Here is a 16262-nt window from a genome sequence, read left to right as displayed (position 1 = left end):
ACACAGGTCCAGCTGCAGCTACCTCCCTCCCGCCCACTACTTTTTGGCACTGAGCAGTCTTGATATGCTGGTGCCCTGCCCATGCCATTGCCCCTCACCCCCAAGCTACAGCCCCTGGTGCATGATCACCCTCCTCCTGCTCCCCCCAGCCCCTTGTAGGATGGAACTCTGTCAGCCTGCCGTTTCCTGCATGTTTCTCCTTTAAAGGAGAAAATCCAAGTTTTTCTCCTTAAAAAGAGAAAATCCTAATTTTTTCCACGGCAAATGGAAAACCCAGATCCCTACTCATCAGTCTGAGCAGTAAAAGTCAAGCCTTTCCATTTTAATATGGGCTTCCTTTTGAAAGACTCTGAAATGTATTTAGTCACAGTCTCTAACACAACGAGAAAAATAAGGTAATTCATTGCAGGTGAGCACTGAATAGCCAAATGACACTTCTATTACTGGAAACACATTAAATAAATTGCCTATATTTTGGGTAATGTATGAAGAGATCTCATCCATACTCTTCATGTCTCCTGCTGCTACAGTCAAGTGAGGGTGGTGTGATAAATGTATATAATTTGGGTGATTCCCAGGGGCTGGGGTGATGCGGGTGCTAAGGTTCACGGTTGACAGCCCAGAGGTCACAAGTTTGTGACCATAGCAGAAGTACTCACAACTCAGCCCTGTCAGATTCCAAGTGAATCTGTGAATTCTGCTAAATACCTTGTCTCAAGGAAAAAGGAAAGGAAGGAAGAAAGTCTGACAACTGCTGAGAGTCAAAACTGCCAAGTTCTTTGAGACTATTATGCACCAACATGTATCTAGATATCTGACCAATAGGATTAATATGCTTGGAAGCAATGCAGGTCTGAATTACCGCCTGAACTGCTTAATAAATGTATAGCTTCAACCAGCAAATGTCAGACGTATTTTCAGCAAAACATGAATAAATGAAGCCTGGGTAATATGGCTAAATAAGGTCCCTGAAGAATAAAATAAACAATATTATAATATAATGAAAGATGTCGATGTTCAGACGAAATAGCATATGGTGCTAACAACAGCCCTGTTCTTCACAGGCAAACTAGCTCAAGTGATAGGAAGAATACCCTGAATCTTGCCCATAACTACACAGAGCAGAATTCAGACCAATATATGGATTTACCAGTGGAGATTAAAATGTAAAGGCCCTTTAACATCAACCCTTGATAGAACAATCTGGGCAAAACTCCAGCAAAAGAACTTCAGAGACCTTTTCTGGTCCTTTCACCTCTGCTTTTCTGCTAAGAAGGTCTTCTGATTTCAGTGCAAGCTCTGCTTCTATATGACTGATTCTGATTCTATATGAATAAAATTCCTCTTCAGCTCTATTTTTAATTAACATAAAGTTAACAGAGGTCACTGAAGACAGCTGTATCCAAATACAAGGACTACATGGCCTGACTACCTTGTGCAGCCATTTCCATCACTGTGGAATGCTGATTTCATGTCACTTTGTACTTAGTCCCGGTGTCTTCTCTAGTGCTTTTTATGTGGGGTTCACAGAGCACTTTACCAAGAGGTCACTAATGATACACTAAGGTGCACAGAGAGGCAAAGTGATTTTTTCCATGCTTCTCCATCAGAATAAGACAGAGAAAGTCTTCTGAGTTCCATCCAGTGCTCTCAACAGTGCACTTCAGTGACTATGCAAGACAATAGGGAATCAGGTTTGATTTTTTGGCTGGCTACGCAGTGGTCAAGAACCACCTGACCCTTCTGAAGAGCATTATGAACCCCTTCTGAATCCCCTGAGTCCCAACTTTTCTACCTTGTCAGCGCAGTCTCTCACAGCCAACATGGCAAATCTAGCATACAGCATTTGGACGATTACTTCTACTGATTTCTTCTTTAGCCTTCTACACTACCTATGGGGAGCCCCGCAGACTGGGTGACATGTCCTCACAAGTTGGTTTCTGCCTGCCTGCCAGAGTTTGAGCACCACATTATAAAGACATACTGAAGCTCAGAAAATCACTTGGCCTTTGCAGGTAGGGAGTAGAAAATGTCCTTTCCTTTCCAACTGTACCAAAAGAGCAATGGTAACAATCACCACCAAGCTTATTATTTGTGTTTGAATTTGAGGCATTTGGGATTAAGACTGTGACCAGAGGGTAACTAGGGGTAAAGGAAAAAGCCTCATAGCTATAGTTACAGGTATTTTTAAAGGTCAGTTTTTTGTGCCAGGAATAAGTAAACCCATTTTTCTGCATCTCTTGTTTGCTCAGGATACTGCTGGAAATAAGATGTTTAATTTAATTTGGGAATCTTCCAGCTGAAATATTTTAAATAAACATAGGGCCAGATGTTCTCCCAGCATAAATCAGCATAGTCCCAGAGACTTCACTGGAACTGGATCAATTTACACCAGCCAGGAATCCAGCCTATAGATTTTAAGACAGCCTTCCTTTAGCCCAGGAAATACTAAGTTCTCTATCCTAATAAGCTTTTTTGAAGGGACTGACTTCTCTACCCTCTGGCTTCTTCTCCAGATATTAGAAAAATGATGTTTCCTGAACGTGGTACTGTTTGCAGTCAGGGAAAAGAAAGAACTTTCTTGCCCTTCAGACATTTGAAACAGAGAGCTTGATCCTGCCCCCAGAAATGCAATGAACTGAAGGCAGAATTCAGCCCTCCAGGTGGAAAGTGACCTTGCTGCTGGATTTATAGCTAGAATTGACAAGATAGCATTTGGAGATGGGCTAAATCTTGGTGACATCTTTGAACTGAATATAAAAGGAACCACTTATAACTAAAGGTAAGAGGGTCTGATATGTCAGACCGAAACAGATTATATAAGTATACCTATTGCCAACATTACTGAATCGTATATGACAAACACAGTGATTTTTTTAAGTACAATTTTATAAAAGAAGGTTTTATAAAAGTTTGCTTGATTAACTTCTGTTCATATGACCCACTTTTCAAAACTGGATTGGAGAATTTACTGGCAGCCCCAGCACTGAGTTCAAACAGGCGTAAACATTCAGGCTTGTGACAGAAATTACACATGAACTAGTATAAGTGTTTGGAAACCTGCTCAAATCTGCAACACAACAGAAGTTCAGTGCACATAAACTACTTTCAAAATGGCCAAAACCACTTCAAGATAAACGTGAATCCGTGGATCACTTGAAAACTCAGAACATCTTAGAAACATCAGTTCACTATTAATTCAGAAAATGGCCCATACCCAGAGCCTGGTTCAGATTTGCAAATGTGAATGTCAGACAGAATATACTTCTGCTTCATCTGAAAACAACTGTTGCTTCGCTCTGACTCCGGTGAGTAAAGGACCCTTCCACTTTAAACATTCCATCTGCTTAAATGTATTGAATTCTTGCAGTAAGAAAATTTCATATCAAATTTAAGGAAGGAAAAGTTGCATGAAAACATACAAAAATGGTCACAGTTTAATCTAATAATGGGTAATAAGTAGCAGTGTGCAAAGTGGGCCCTATTCAATTTGGACCAAATCAGGGACAGTGATTTGATTCGTTGATTCGGATCACTGTCCCCAATTTGATTCGGCCAAATCCGAATCTGAAGATTCGATGCCAATTCAGAGAATCAGCGATTTGGACATAGACACAGCTTTAAAAGTTTTTTCTACATACCTCAAGGTACCAGCATGGCTAGGGAACACGATGCTGGGGCAGATGGAGCTTCCCGCAGGAGTGCAGGGAACCCTTCACATGCTCAGTGGTGAACCCAGAAGTGGACCGGAAGTACTTCCAGTCCACTTCCAGGTCTGCCAGGAAATGCGTGGGGGCCCCCCTGTGCCCTCCCAGCTCAGCGATCAGCCACAGAGGAGCCCCAGGTGCCACCTGCCAGACCCAGGAAGCACCAGTTGCTGAGCCGGGGGGGGCAGTGCTGCACACTCACTGGCAGACCTGGAAGTGGACCAGAAGTGCTTCTGATCTACTTCTGGGTCTACTGCTGAGCACGCTGGGGAGCCCCCCACGCTTCTGTGGGACACTCCATGTGTCCCAGCATCACAGCCTTCATGAGCCTCCTGCTATCTAGAGGCAATTTAGAAAAAACATTTAAAGCTGTGTCTATGTCCCAATCTCCGAATCTTTCCAAATCTCTCCAAAAATCCATTCGGAGTGTCCCAATTCGGTTCAGAGAGATTAAAGGGTCCTCTGATTCAATTCCAATTCAGAGATTCAGCCACCAAATTGGGCTGAATCACTGCCAAATCAAATCAGGGACTGAAGCTTCGCATAGCTCTAGTAATAAGCTTACTTTTACAACTATGTCCTGACTCATCATATGCCCATTACCATGGCTTATACACAAAATAATCTTTGTCAGGCAGATGTATCATGTATTATTATTTTACGGCATTCACAATAATATTAACTACAAAACGAGGTGGGAAATAGCCTCAGTAAAACTCTTCTTTCTAATATAATTTTGAATAACTGAGCTATGGACAGAATACAGATTGTTTCTCTAACTGATTCATTGTTAGACTATTTTCTAGCCAAAGAAAATGCAGGATTTTAATAGAATAGTTTCAAATATGAAAAAAATGCCTATACTTTTTCATGCTGCCTCTTTTTGGGAGTATTATCTAACCTATCTAAGTCAAAATTTAAAGAATCATTTAGCAACAACTGCAGTAGAAGACTATGGGAGCTGCATCTGCTGAATCCCTCTAAGAATGAGGCCTTAGATATCTAGATTTTTTTTTCTTTTTTTTTTTTGGTCTGCCAGTCAAAACAAGGAGACAGTCAGGAAAATGTGGCCTTGGATCATTACAAAGACATTAAGGTAAAATCTTCTCTCCCTCTCCACCCCCCCCCCAACAAATATTTGCAACCTAACAAAAATTATACTTCCCTATTTAATTTCCTAATGTCTTTCAAAGACATATGCATATGTCTAATTTTGCATATTGTGCGTAAAATAGAACATATGCATAAATCTGCAGAATAGAGGACTTGATGAATAGGCAGCATTTTATCTCTTATGAATGTAGGGAATGGGGACCAAGGAAGATAATGTTTGCCTCTGGGTGATCAGAATTTTTTTTAACTGGGTCATTACTTGGCAGCCTCATTTTTGTTTCCTGTCTTTGCCTAGAGTTAACATAGCTTGAATTTTGGAAAAGTCAAGTGTTGGAAAACCAAAGAGTAAATCTCTGAATCCTTCTCCCCAAATATTCAATGCCTTATCAGCGATACCTTGCCTTCAGTACTTCCTCAGATATAACCCAACCATCAACACAACACTAAAGCAGAGTATTCTAATGTCACATTCCTTTGATTGCAATGTATTGGTGCCGGGAGTAAAACTCACAGCTTGGTATGCACTGGCTAATTAGGCACAGAGACATGTTAAGCAAGTAGACAGCTTCAACAAAAAGTATAGCAGCCAGCCAGGTGGAGCAATGTCCTTTTGATCTCACAGCCAGCTGAAATGTATGCCCCTGGCCCTGTGTCTCCCTCCCCAGCTGTGGAGAAGCAGTTTCAAACTTCCTCTGCATTTCCTCTTTCAAGCACTGGGAGCTGAACTCTACAGACAGGATATTCACAGCCCCATTTCGTTTTAGGATACGCTTTCAGTTTCCATGGAAATTCTGTCACAAACCTGTACATTTCTGTACTGAGCAGGAGACCTTTCATTTGTCATGTAAACGGGTAACCTGCTTGGCCCCTTCAAATGTTAGGTAGAGTTGTAAGTGCACAGCTGAGAGGCTAATATATTTATTTTATTCCAATAGCGCTCCTGCATTTTAATAACAATGACATTCCGATTTGGCATTTTATTTGCCACATAAATTCTAAAAGTCTCTTTTTATTAGCTGCTATGGGTCTTCTGAGTACTCCTGCTCTGGAACAGCAGAAGTCAATAAAAGTAATAAATTAAATGTACCAGCCTCTCATTTTTCCCTAGTCCAGCTCTACAAATCCCCCTGAAACACTGACAACATTGAAACACTAAGCTAATGGCTTCCATTGGTGCCACTGTGAAAAAAAAGCTAGTATTCTACTATGCAAAACAAAGAGAGTCATCTAAGCACATATACGGCCGTACTGGAACTGTAGGTAGCTCACAACACAGAATATTGCATGTCTTTTTCTTCCAAATTATTATTATGTGCTGCTTAATACATGTCTAGATAGTATACTTGAGCATGAACCATCTCTCTTGATGTTCTAATGAGATCGCACCGTCAAGAAAATGCAACAAATACATTGAAAAGATCATGTCATTAGCCCTAAAGTGTTACTGTTAGTAAAAAAGATAAAAGCTGCATTAAAAATGGCTTAATAAGATCTCTTAACACTGGTTCAGTGGTAAAATGTTCAGTTTATTGCAGACCACTTTGAAACTACTGGAGCATAAATTAGTTTTGTAACCTTATTTAGTGAGTGTTTACTTTCCCCCAACAGTACACTATACCATATTTTAAGTGTGATATATTAGTAGCCCTTCATATTATAGCAAAACCAAGATCTTTACTGCTGATAATGCAGAGAATCATTTGGTACTTTTTGGTAGCATAGCAACATGCTCCTTTCCTGTTTGTACAGTGTCTAGGCACACTAGGGCCCAATGTAAAATATATATAAAATGCAGAATACATAGACAATTGTATGCCAAACTGCCACTGACAATTACCATAACTGTCCATACAATTTGTATAAGCAATCACTTATTTGCATATGCAATCACATTAATTATTCAGGCAATTACACCCACTTTGCACATAAGTTTAAAAAACTTTGCCTGTGAGTTTTACAAAAGAAAAGCCAAAGGCCACATCTCTTAGATTCATGTCTCTGTCCTGCAATAGAAATGCAATTGTTTCCCAAACTGAAATTAATGGAATATAAATAAAGCACTTCTATTTCCTGAGTCAAAAATCATTCTATTTTTCCCCCCTTAATGAAGTACCAATACTTTCACAGAACAGAACATGGAAAACGTGCTCTATGACTTGGAATTTTAGATTTACTGTTTAGGCTTTCTCTTGTGCAGTTGGTACAGAGTATTCAGTTGGCATCCAAAAAATCTCTACAACTAAGTAGTCCTACTCTTGGGACACCCAGATTTTTTCATAGAATTCCTTATTCTGTAAATTTAGTTAGAGCGTTAGAAACCTCATTTGCTACATCTCTCAGAAAATCAAAATATGCAAATAAATAAAACCTCAAACATTCCAAACTGGAATCATAACCAAAGAAATACCCAACATCTGCCATTGATAATACCTCAACAGGTGGTGGAAAATCCCTAAATCTACTCATCATTAATTTAAGTTTGTGTTCTGAGAGCGTCTTAAAGTGCAGGAGTACTCTGAAAAGCGTAAAAATGGTACCCTGGAGTTCTTTCATGTTTGTTGCATCTCTACGATTTCTACATCACATATGTTCAGTTTCCAAGACAAACTTTTTTCTCTTGTGGTGGTCACTACAAATTCAACTCGAAGCCAATTTGCAGCCTTTGTGCATGGTGTAGCATTATTGGTTAAAAGTAATCATAGTATAAATCACAATTATTGTGGTGATGCATCAACTGGAACTGAATCCACTTTTCTCTTTCTGTGTATGTGTATATCCTGAGCTCATCACTATGCAGGTCATTATCCTGGAGAAGTAACTCTCTACACATGGTACTGGACTTAGACACCTCTACTATACTATCATCCCAGAGGTTCCAGTTTTCCTTCAGATTTCCTGCAATACATGACAGTAGTTACAGAGGACTTCAGGAAAATCTGCACTAAGAAGTGCCAGGAACAAAGTTACAAGAGGGCCCCTGAACTGATCGCCTTCCCCTCCCACCCAAACTTCCTCAAAGGTATAGGTGCCTTGGAATCTGCAGTCAGTAGAGAGGAAGAGAAAACACTTACCTCTCACTGGACCATCTAGGGGGCCTTTATAGAGGACCATGAAACTCCTTCTCTCAAACCCAACCAACCTCACTGCCCTATTGAAGATTATTTCTGCAGAAATGTTGGATCTGGGCTAATGCAAGAACAACTATGAAGGCTGCCTTATTGTAAGCTAGGCCCACATCTTTAAAAGTATTTCAGTGCTGGTGTCCTCAGCATTGCAGCCTCACCCCCAACAGATTGTCCACGGCTCAAGCCAGTCAATACGTTTCCTTTACAAGGTGCAGGAGAGTTTGGCACCTAAGGAAGGATCTTCCAAGGAGCCATCCATCTGAGTGGGGAGCCACAAAAGTTAGCCAGAACTGTAATACTAAGGTGAGGATGCATGAAAGGAGAAAAGTTTAGGCACATAAGTGTCTGAGTTGTGCACCTGACTAACGTGCCAGAGGAGGGTGTTTCTCTCCCTTTAGGATCTTCAGCCATGGAGCATCTCTTGGAGTTAGGCTAACCAGGTCATCTCTGTATATAATCCATGCTGTAGCCACCAGAAACCTTTTTTATCCCATCTCTCCCTCTCTGTCTCCTGCTTTATACATCTCACATACCAACCCTATGTTTCCCTGTGCCCCAGCTGTCTTTTGTATGGGCTTATCAGTGGCTTGCCTCCCTACATCCTCGTGATGTAGGGATTACCACGCAACTGCTGTTAGTCATGCTAACCTACAACACTGGGCCCATTAGTGAAATAGGTCTCTCTTCCCAGGGTCTCTGGGGCTGAATTTTTGAGCTAAGGCTCTGAACAAATTGTTAGCTGTGAGGCACAGAAAATACTTAAACAGCTTTTGCAAACATCAACCAGCTGCAACTTAAGCTGCTGACTGGCAGGTGTGAAAATGTCAGTGGAATCTAGATGGATGATGTAAGCACCTCAGGAGGTAGATAGGCACCTAAGTGCTTTTAAAGATCTGGGCCTAGGGCCTCTCCTCCCTGCCCCTCCCCCTGTTTTTGTCTAAACACTCTCCCCCTTGTTGCATCATATCATAGGATACTGTTACACATTACACTTAGCACATGTTATATTACAATTATTGTACACATTAATATAGTGCAGAATGTTTTCGGAGAAGTCATGCTTTAATGCGTATTGCCACCTAAACTTAGATTGCAGTACCTCCCTGTAGCCTCCAGTGCCATCCCAGTTGATTTTTGGTCTTAGCCCTGGTTTTGCACCTCAGCCAGTTCTGGTGTGGTGGTGGGGCTGGGTGAGATGGTGGCACCTCACAGGAGGCAGATCTAGCCTCTTACACCACACCGAAGGGAGTTCATGGCTCCTGTACAGTGCCAGGGTCTCTCTAAGCCCTTGCACCATCCAGCAGCCATGAGTCAGCTCCAAGGTAGTACTGGCTCTGAATATGGCTCCTGTGTGGTACCCGAGTCACTCCTAGACCCCACACTTCACAGGAGCCTTGAACTGGCTCCCTGTGGTGCAGGCTGAGCTGGGAGCCAGTTGGCTCCACTGTGGCTTGGGGGTGTGGGAGCCCAACAACTACTGTCAGGCTCTTTCCTGCTACCACCACACCAGAGTCCCCCGATTAAATTATGTCAGAGATACTCCTTACTGGACCAGGTGTAACTTTATTAAACCAAGATGGCACTTTGCATGCACTTTACTGCTTTAACACTAGGGCACTAGCATTGTAAATGCTGTTACCACATGCTAAGTATAACATGTAACAATACCCATATTTAGTTGGTATACCCTTTGGAGCCCTCACCTCACTAGGTCTAACCTTTTGACCCAATTATTCTCTGTATGTTTTGTAGCAGGGGCCAAAAGCACCTGAAATTATTGCTTTTTGCATAGGCCATAATTAATATATAAATACAAAATATAATCTGGAGATCAGTCCTGAAATGTGGCATATCCAGCAGGCATTTACACCTTTATGATAAATCACATTCCTAAATTTCAAACTGAAATCCTCCAAACTGCTTAAAATTAAGCAGATGCATAAGTGGTATGGCTCATCAGGGCCTTGAATCTTCAGCCTTGCTGGATCAAGCTTTGGAAGAGAATTATCTGTCCTTAGATATGTTTCTGATGTGTGACTCCTTAAACAAATTTAAACACTGTCAGTGCTCAGTGGTGATTCAGAGGGAGGAGGAGAAGGCTATTATTTCAACCTTAGGAAAAACAAAGGCCTGAACAAGCTATGCCAATCACGTAATGAATAAAATATGAAATGGACTCTATGATGAATGAGCACTCGGCAATTCCTTTCATGTCATTTATAAAGCTGATTGCCACTTCTGTATGGCTACAGAGGATTTTACTGTAAACTGGATGTAGAGAGATGTGGGATTTGATTGAGAAATGAACAGTCTGAGAGACCTAAATGAATGTAATATTCCTAAAGACAACAATTACCAGGGAAATCAAATGGCACACACTGTCGTCTCTGTATTTAAGTGCCCTCTACATAAATGTAATTCATAAAACTTTGACCCCCTGGTTGTCCAGCACTGTTAATCAATGCTATGGAAGCTGGCTGCAAACATTCATTTCTGGGACATAGTGCACAATGTTCCTAGTTATGGTATTTTAATTATCATTTATCAAAGAAATAACCCATTATGTCACTATAATAGAGCTAAGGGTTTAATTTGAGCAATGATAAAAGGTATCAGGGTCCATGGAAAATAAACAGTAGCTTTCCATCTGGTGGATGCACAGGGGATGTGGCTTGTTGGTTTTAGTGTTAATTTTTACTACACATTTAAACTGGTTATTAAGTATGTCAGCTAAGGACCATGTGGTCATGGTCTAATGGAGTCAGGAGGTGTGAAAATAGACCTATTTCAATAAAGTATGAGGAAACATGCGCACAAGGTCATGCTATTGCCTCATGAAAACATCATAAAACTATATGCCTTGAAAGACTTCCTGTTACAGAAACTTTGTCCTGATGGCTGCCAAGATTCATATAGTCAGTGTTATCCAGGCCTTTATCTCAGACATAGAATATTACTCCCTGTCCTTTTATCATTCCAAATTAAGAGGGGTCTTTTTTTTAATATCCCATTATACAGACGTGTCAAAAAGAGCCATTTAGAACACTTTGCAATTCTATTATTTTACATTCTATCAAGGTATGTGCTTTTTGCTGCCTGTAGGCTATCTCAAGTATGCTTATTTGTACATATGGATGCACTGAGCAGGAGTGGGTGTACAAGGCATGCTTTATTCAGTGCTTCCAGACAGCGCACAAGTGGTAATATAGAGATGTCTTCTGAAGACGTCAGCGACTGGAGTGGGGAGGGAGGAAGAAGAGGTTATAGAATAAGTCTCCCACAGGAGAGTCCTGGGATCCCCATTACTTATATTTAAGATTGAAATTAGAGACATCACAACACTGCAAAATACACTGTTGATCACCATCCTGTGTTGACAAGGAGATGGGCCAGATGAGCAAGAGGTCTTGTTGGTCTCTTATGATCATGATTGCCTTCTTTGGGAACAATAACAATGTACTTCTGCTCTAAAGCACTGTAGATATTAGTTAATAGACAAATCCTGTGGAAGGTCATGAAAAAAAAATAAAATCTCAACGGTCCTTTTCTTTTTATTTCATAGAAAAGAGCAAACTGGAAAAATCCATCACATTGCCAACATGTCCACTTAAGTTAATTCCATACTAAAGAGATGAGTGGGAAAAATAATAACTATAAGAGAATTTGAAAAGCTTGCCTTATTAACCATCTGTAATGAGAATTTTGCTTCCTTTGTTGCTGGAAAAATTAAGGCAGCCTTTTTATTTATCTATTTATTTGCTATTGTGGAATTTTTTGCTATATGATTGTCAATGCTACCATTACTATGCATCTCAACAATAACACTGCTCTGAATTGAGACAGCAGAGATTCATGTTCTCCAAAAGGAGAATAGTAGCATTTGCTGTGCTGGAATACGCTTAAAAGGTGAGCCTTTATTTTGCTGCGTTCATAAGAATATCAAGGGTTTTTTTTACCATTACTCGCATTTTTAGTAATTTATTCGCCGAGTTGGTCTACTCAATAGTAAGGCTCTATCATTAATGAAGTGGTATTGATTTACAATATTGATCATGAGGTTTACAGCTGTAATGGTAATATTATAGTTCGATATGGTGTGCAGCATGACATACAGTTTGTGGCCAGATTCCCATCCAAATGACATTAAATAGGTCCATCAAAATCATTGGAGCTGAATGTTTTGCACTAGATGGGAATCTGATCCTAGAGGTTCTTTCAAAACCACATGTATGAGATTCATGTATTGTACTGTTAAGACAGACTTTCTGTGATCTCCTAATGCTAAAATAAATCAATTATTTTACAGAAGTATTACAGTATAGACAGCACAATGTAGGTACAATAGGTTTCAGTGATTTATTCCCAAAAAGGGAAGCGAGTCTCTGAGACAGACCATAATAGAGTAATTTTCCCTCCGAGAAGGAGATTCATAGAGTCACTCCAGGTTTTTGTTTGTTCATTTTGTTTTGTTTTTCAAATTTTCAGACGGTACTAAAAATGTTCTTCTCAGTTCACGGGCCACTAAGTTCTGCACGACTTAAAGGCAATGAGATAGATGGATTGGGGGTACCCTGATGATCAACAAAACTGTTTTTCTTGCAGCTTTTTTCCAGAACTGGAGATCCAAAGACCCTTTTCCCCTCTCTACACTCAGAAGTTTTGAATTTCAGAAATCTTCCTTGTTATGGGAAGAGCTAGAAGCAGCTCTCCCTAGCAGGGTAAATCCAGAGTTCTGCATTTTAATATTGGTAAACAGAAAGAAAAATTAGGACCCGAAAATGCTAGTTTTAATGAAAAAAATACCAGCCGATCCATTTCTATAGGAGTATTTATCTTAAGGAACAGTTGTGAATACAGTTCTTTAAACTGTACTAGAATTAATGACAAATTGGAAAATTTGGCTGCCTATACACATGCTTGAGGACCATTTTAATTAGAATGGTTCTCAGACAGCCACTCAAATTAAAATGGCTCACCATCACATGTATTAAGCCCTCGTGCATTTCAAAATGGCTGCAAGATACTTTATCAAGGTTTAGATAAAGGTTTAGATGAGGTTTAGATAAAGTGCCCCTGCAGCCATTTTGAAATGCATGGTGACTTGTTACACATGACAATGAGGGGATGCTGGAGTGTTCTAATTAGAATGTGAATGAACATATCTATAGGCAGCCTTTAACTGTTCCTATATTAGCCAAAGAGAGTGTATCATTGTGAACACTAAGGCCAGGTGTAGACATTACACTTTTACCATGATAATTGATTGGAAACTGGCTTGTACCCACAGCAGAACAGAAGTTTGGTGCACAGACTGGTTTAAAAATGGTGGAACCCGGTCTAAGATTTTCCCACCACCATCAATGGGCAGATGTGTGCTCTGTTTGCTACCGATCTAAACTATGCCACTTACAGAAAACTGTGCAACTTAGATGAATTCTGCCTTGAGCTTTTTGAAGCTCAGTACCTAACCAAGCAATTTAGTGCATCCATCCATACTAGCCAATTTGACTTCTATTCTCAGCATCTACAGTTTCATCCAGAATCCATGCTAAGTGAATTCCAAACTGCTTCAATTGCACAGAATCCATGCTAATTGCACTATGTTATGGCTTCCTACTTTACAGGTCCAGATAAAGCTCCCGGGAACAGATAATGTTGAAAATAGTATTGAAGCACTGTGTAATAGAAGTAGAAGCACTGTGACTCACCTTTTCATGCATGATCCCTGAGCATACACATCAGAGAAGAAAAACTATTGTTTTTTTTTGAATGTGCATTTTCTATTGGCAGGGTGCTACTTATTTTCCCCCAGTGTTTAATCACTCTACCACACTCTACTTGCTCTGCTGTGTCAGTTTGGGAGTGGGAACCTTCTTTTCCTGATTGCTCACAACAGGAGGGTTATTATTAGATACATCTTTGTTCAGGTTGTTTGCTAACAGTCTGCCTGTGAACAGAGTGTTTGTATTCTCTGCAGAAAGCTTAAAAGTTAAAAAGTACTGGTTCAGGGTTTTGGAACACAAGATACAGTTATATATGTACATTTCTAAGCAAATATACTCCCTTCCAAAAGTATAGTTGAGATTTTACTTCTTTTAGTTCAACAGAAAGAAATTGTGGGATATGTAGGCCATAGTCATAATAAGTTAAAATGCCCCTTTCCCCCGTCATTCCTGGCTTCAGAACATAGATTTGGTCCAGGCCTTTGCTGCATATTCAGGACTCCCGAATACAGTAGCTGATTTGGATATTTAGAGGGAAATGACCTGGTCCTTTATGTGCAACTTAAGCTTTCAAATTAAAATCCTTCTGACAGAAATTTCTTTGAAAATCTGATTAAAGAATCCTAGATTTTAAGGCTGGGAGGGACCTTGGAAGATCATTGGGTTCAGCCCCCTGCACCAAGCAGGAAAGACAACTGGGGTCAGGTGACTCTAGCAAGGTGCCCGTCCAGTCTCCTCTTGAAGATTTCCAGGGTAGGTGATTGCACCACCTCTGGAGGGAGCTTATTCCATAGTCTGGACACCCTAGTTATGAAGTAGTTTTTCCTAACATTGAGCCTGAAATGGTCTTCCAGGAGTTTGTGACCATTGCTCCTGGTTTTCCCCAAGGGTGCCCTAGTGAACAGTTGTTCACTGAGTCCTTGATGTATACCTCTGATGTAGCAGTAAGCTGCTACCAGGTCCCCTCTCTACCTTCTCTTTTTCAGGCTGAAGAGTCCCTGATCCCTCAGCCTTTCTTCATATGGCTGGCCATGCCAGTCTCTGATCATACGGGTGGCCCTTCTCTGGACTCTTTCAAGCATTACCACATCCTTGTTAAAGTGTGGCGCCCAGAACTGGACACAGTACTCCAGCTGTGGTCTCACCACTGCTGAGTAGAGTGAGTGAATCACTTCTTTGGTTTTGCTGGAGATGCATCGATTGATGCGTGCCAGGGTACTGTTGTCTCTGCTGGCCACAGCATCACACTGCAGGCTCATGTTCATACTGTGGTCAATTATTACTCCCAGATCCCTTTAATGCATAGTGCAGGTCAGGTTGGTGTTGGCAAGCTTGTAGGTGTGTAGGGGATTGTTCATCTCCAAGTGGAGCACTTTACATTTCCCGATGTTAAACTTCATCTTGTTTTGGTCTGCCCAACTTACAAGCCTTTCTAGGTCCAGCTGTATCCGCAGCCTATCTTCAAGCACAACCATGCTTCCCCATAACTTGGTGTCATCCGTGAACTTGGCCAGTGAGCTCTTCACCCCTACGTCCAAATCACTGATGAAGATGGTGAATAGCACTGGACCAAGCACTGACCCCTGTGGGACACCATTGGCCACTTTCTGCCAAGATGACACAGATCCATTCGTTAGAACTCTCAGGGTTCTGCCCCACAGCCAGTTTCCTACCCACCTGCCTGTCTCATAGTTAATCCCATAGTCTTCCGATTTTCTTGCGAAAACATTGTAGGATATCAGATCAAAAGTTTTTTGAAAGTCGAGGTATATAATGTCAACCTCCTCTCTCTTATCCAGGTGGCGAGTCACCTGATTATAAAAGGAGATGAGGTTAGTAAGACAAGACCCTCCCACAATGAAGCCATGCTGACTGTCATTCAGAATCCTATCTTCTGCAAGCCTATCGCACATAGACTCCTTAATGAATATTTCCAGGATTTTCCCCAGGATAGAAGTTAGGCTAATTTGGCCATAGTTACCCAGGTCCTCCCTCCTCCCCTTCTTGAAAATGGGCACAACATTGGTCCTCTTTCCAGTCCTCAGGGACCTCCCTGGAATGCCACAAGTTTCAGAAGAGCTCTGCCAGGGGTTCCACAATGACTTTGACCAGCTCTTTCAGCACTCTCAGAAGTTTATCCAGACCTGCTGACTTACATAGGTCAAATTTCTTTAACTGATCACACAGCAGTTTTACAGCAATAGTAGGAAGGGGGTCATTTGAACCCTGCTCATTCTGTACCTTAGCTGGCATGATTTTCCCCTTGGCCTGGTGGAAAACTGAAGCAAAGTAGTCATTCAGGAATTCAGTTTTCTCCTGAGTGCCGGTGACTAGCTGTCCTGAGTTGTTAAGCCATGGTACACTCTCATTCATTTTCCTCCCATTCCCTATGTACCTAAAGAAGGACCTGAGTCAGAAAAAGCTCTTTGATGCAGGTCAGGATGGAAAACTGGTCAGGATGGGCAAAACCTTTATCTAGAAACACACCTGAAATCATTCAGACAAAGCACTCCAACTTAGAAGGGGAGGGGGTGGAAGAGAGAGAATGTAAGCACCTAAATCCTAGGCCAAGAATATGACCAATTTATGATTAA

General features: G+C 41.0%; 1 long non-coding RNA gene across 3 annotated transcripts in view; it reads right to left on the bottom strand.

Moving 5' to 3' along the window:
- The window catches only part of LOC109286220 (uncharacterized), a 672376-nt gene that overhangs the window by 357850 nt on the left and 298264 nt on the right, over positions 1 to 16262 (bottom strand). The window lies entirely within an intron of this gene.

The sequence above is a fragment of the Alligator mississippiensis genome, chromosome 12 (assembly GCF_030867095.1).
Source record: "Alligator mississippiensis isolate rAllMis1 chromosome 12, rAllMis1, whole genome shotgun sequence".
Taxonomy (NCBI): Eukaryota; Metazoa; Chordata; order Crocodylia; family Alligatoridae; genus Alligator; species Alligator mississippiensis.
Note: the sequence above shows the minus strand (reverse complement) of the source record. Positions and strands in the feature narration are given on the sequence as shown.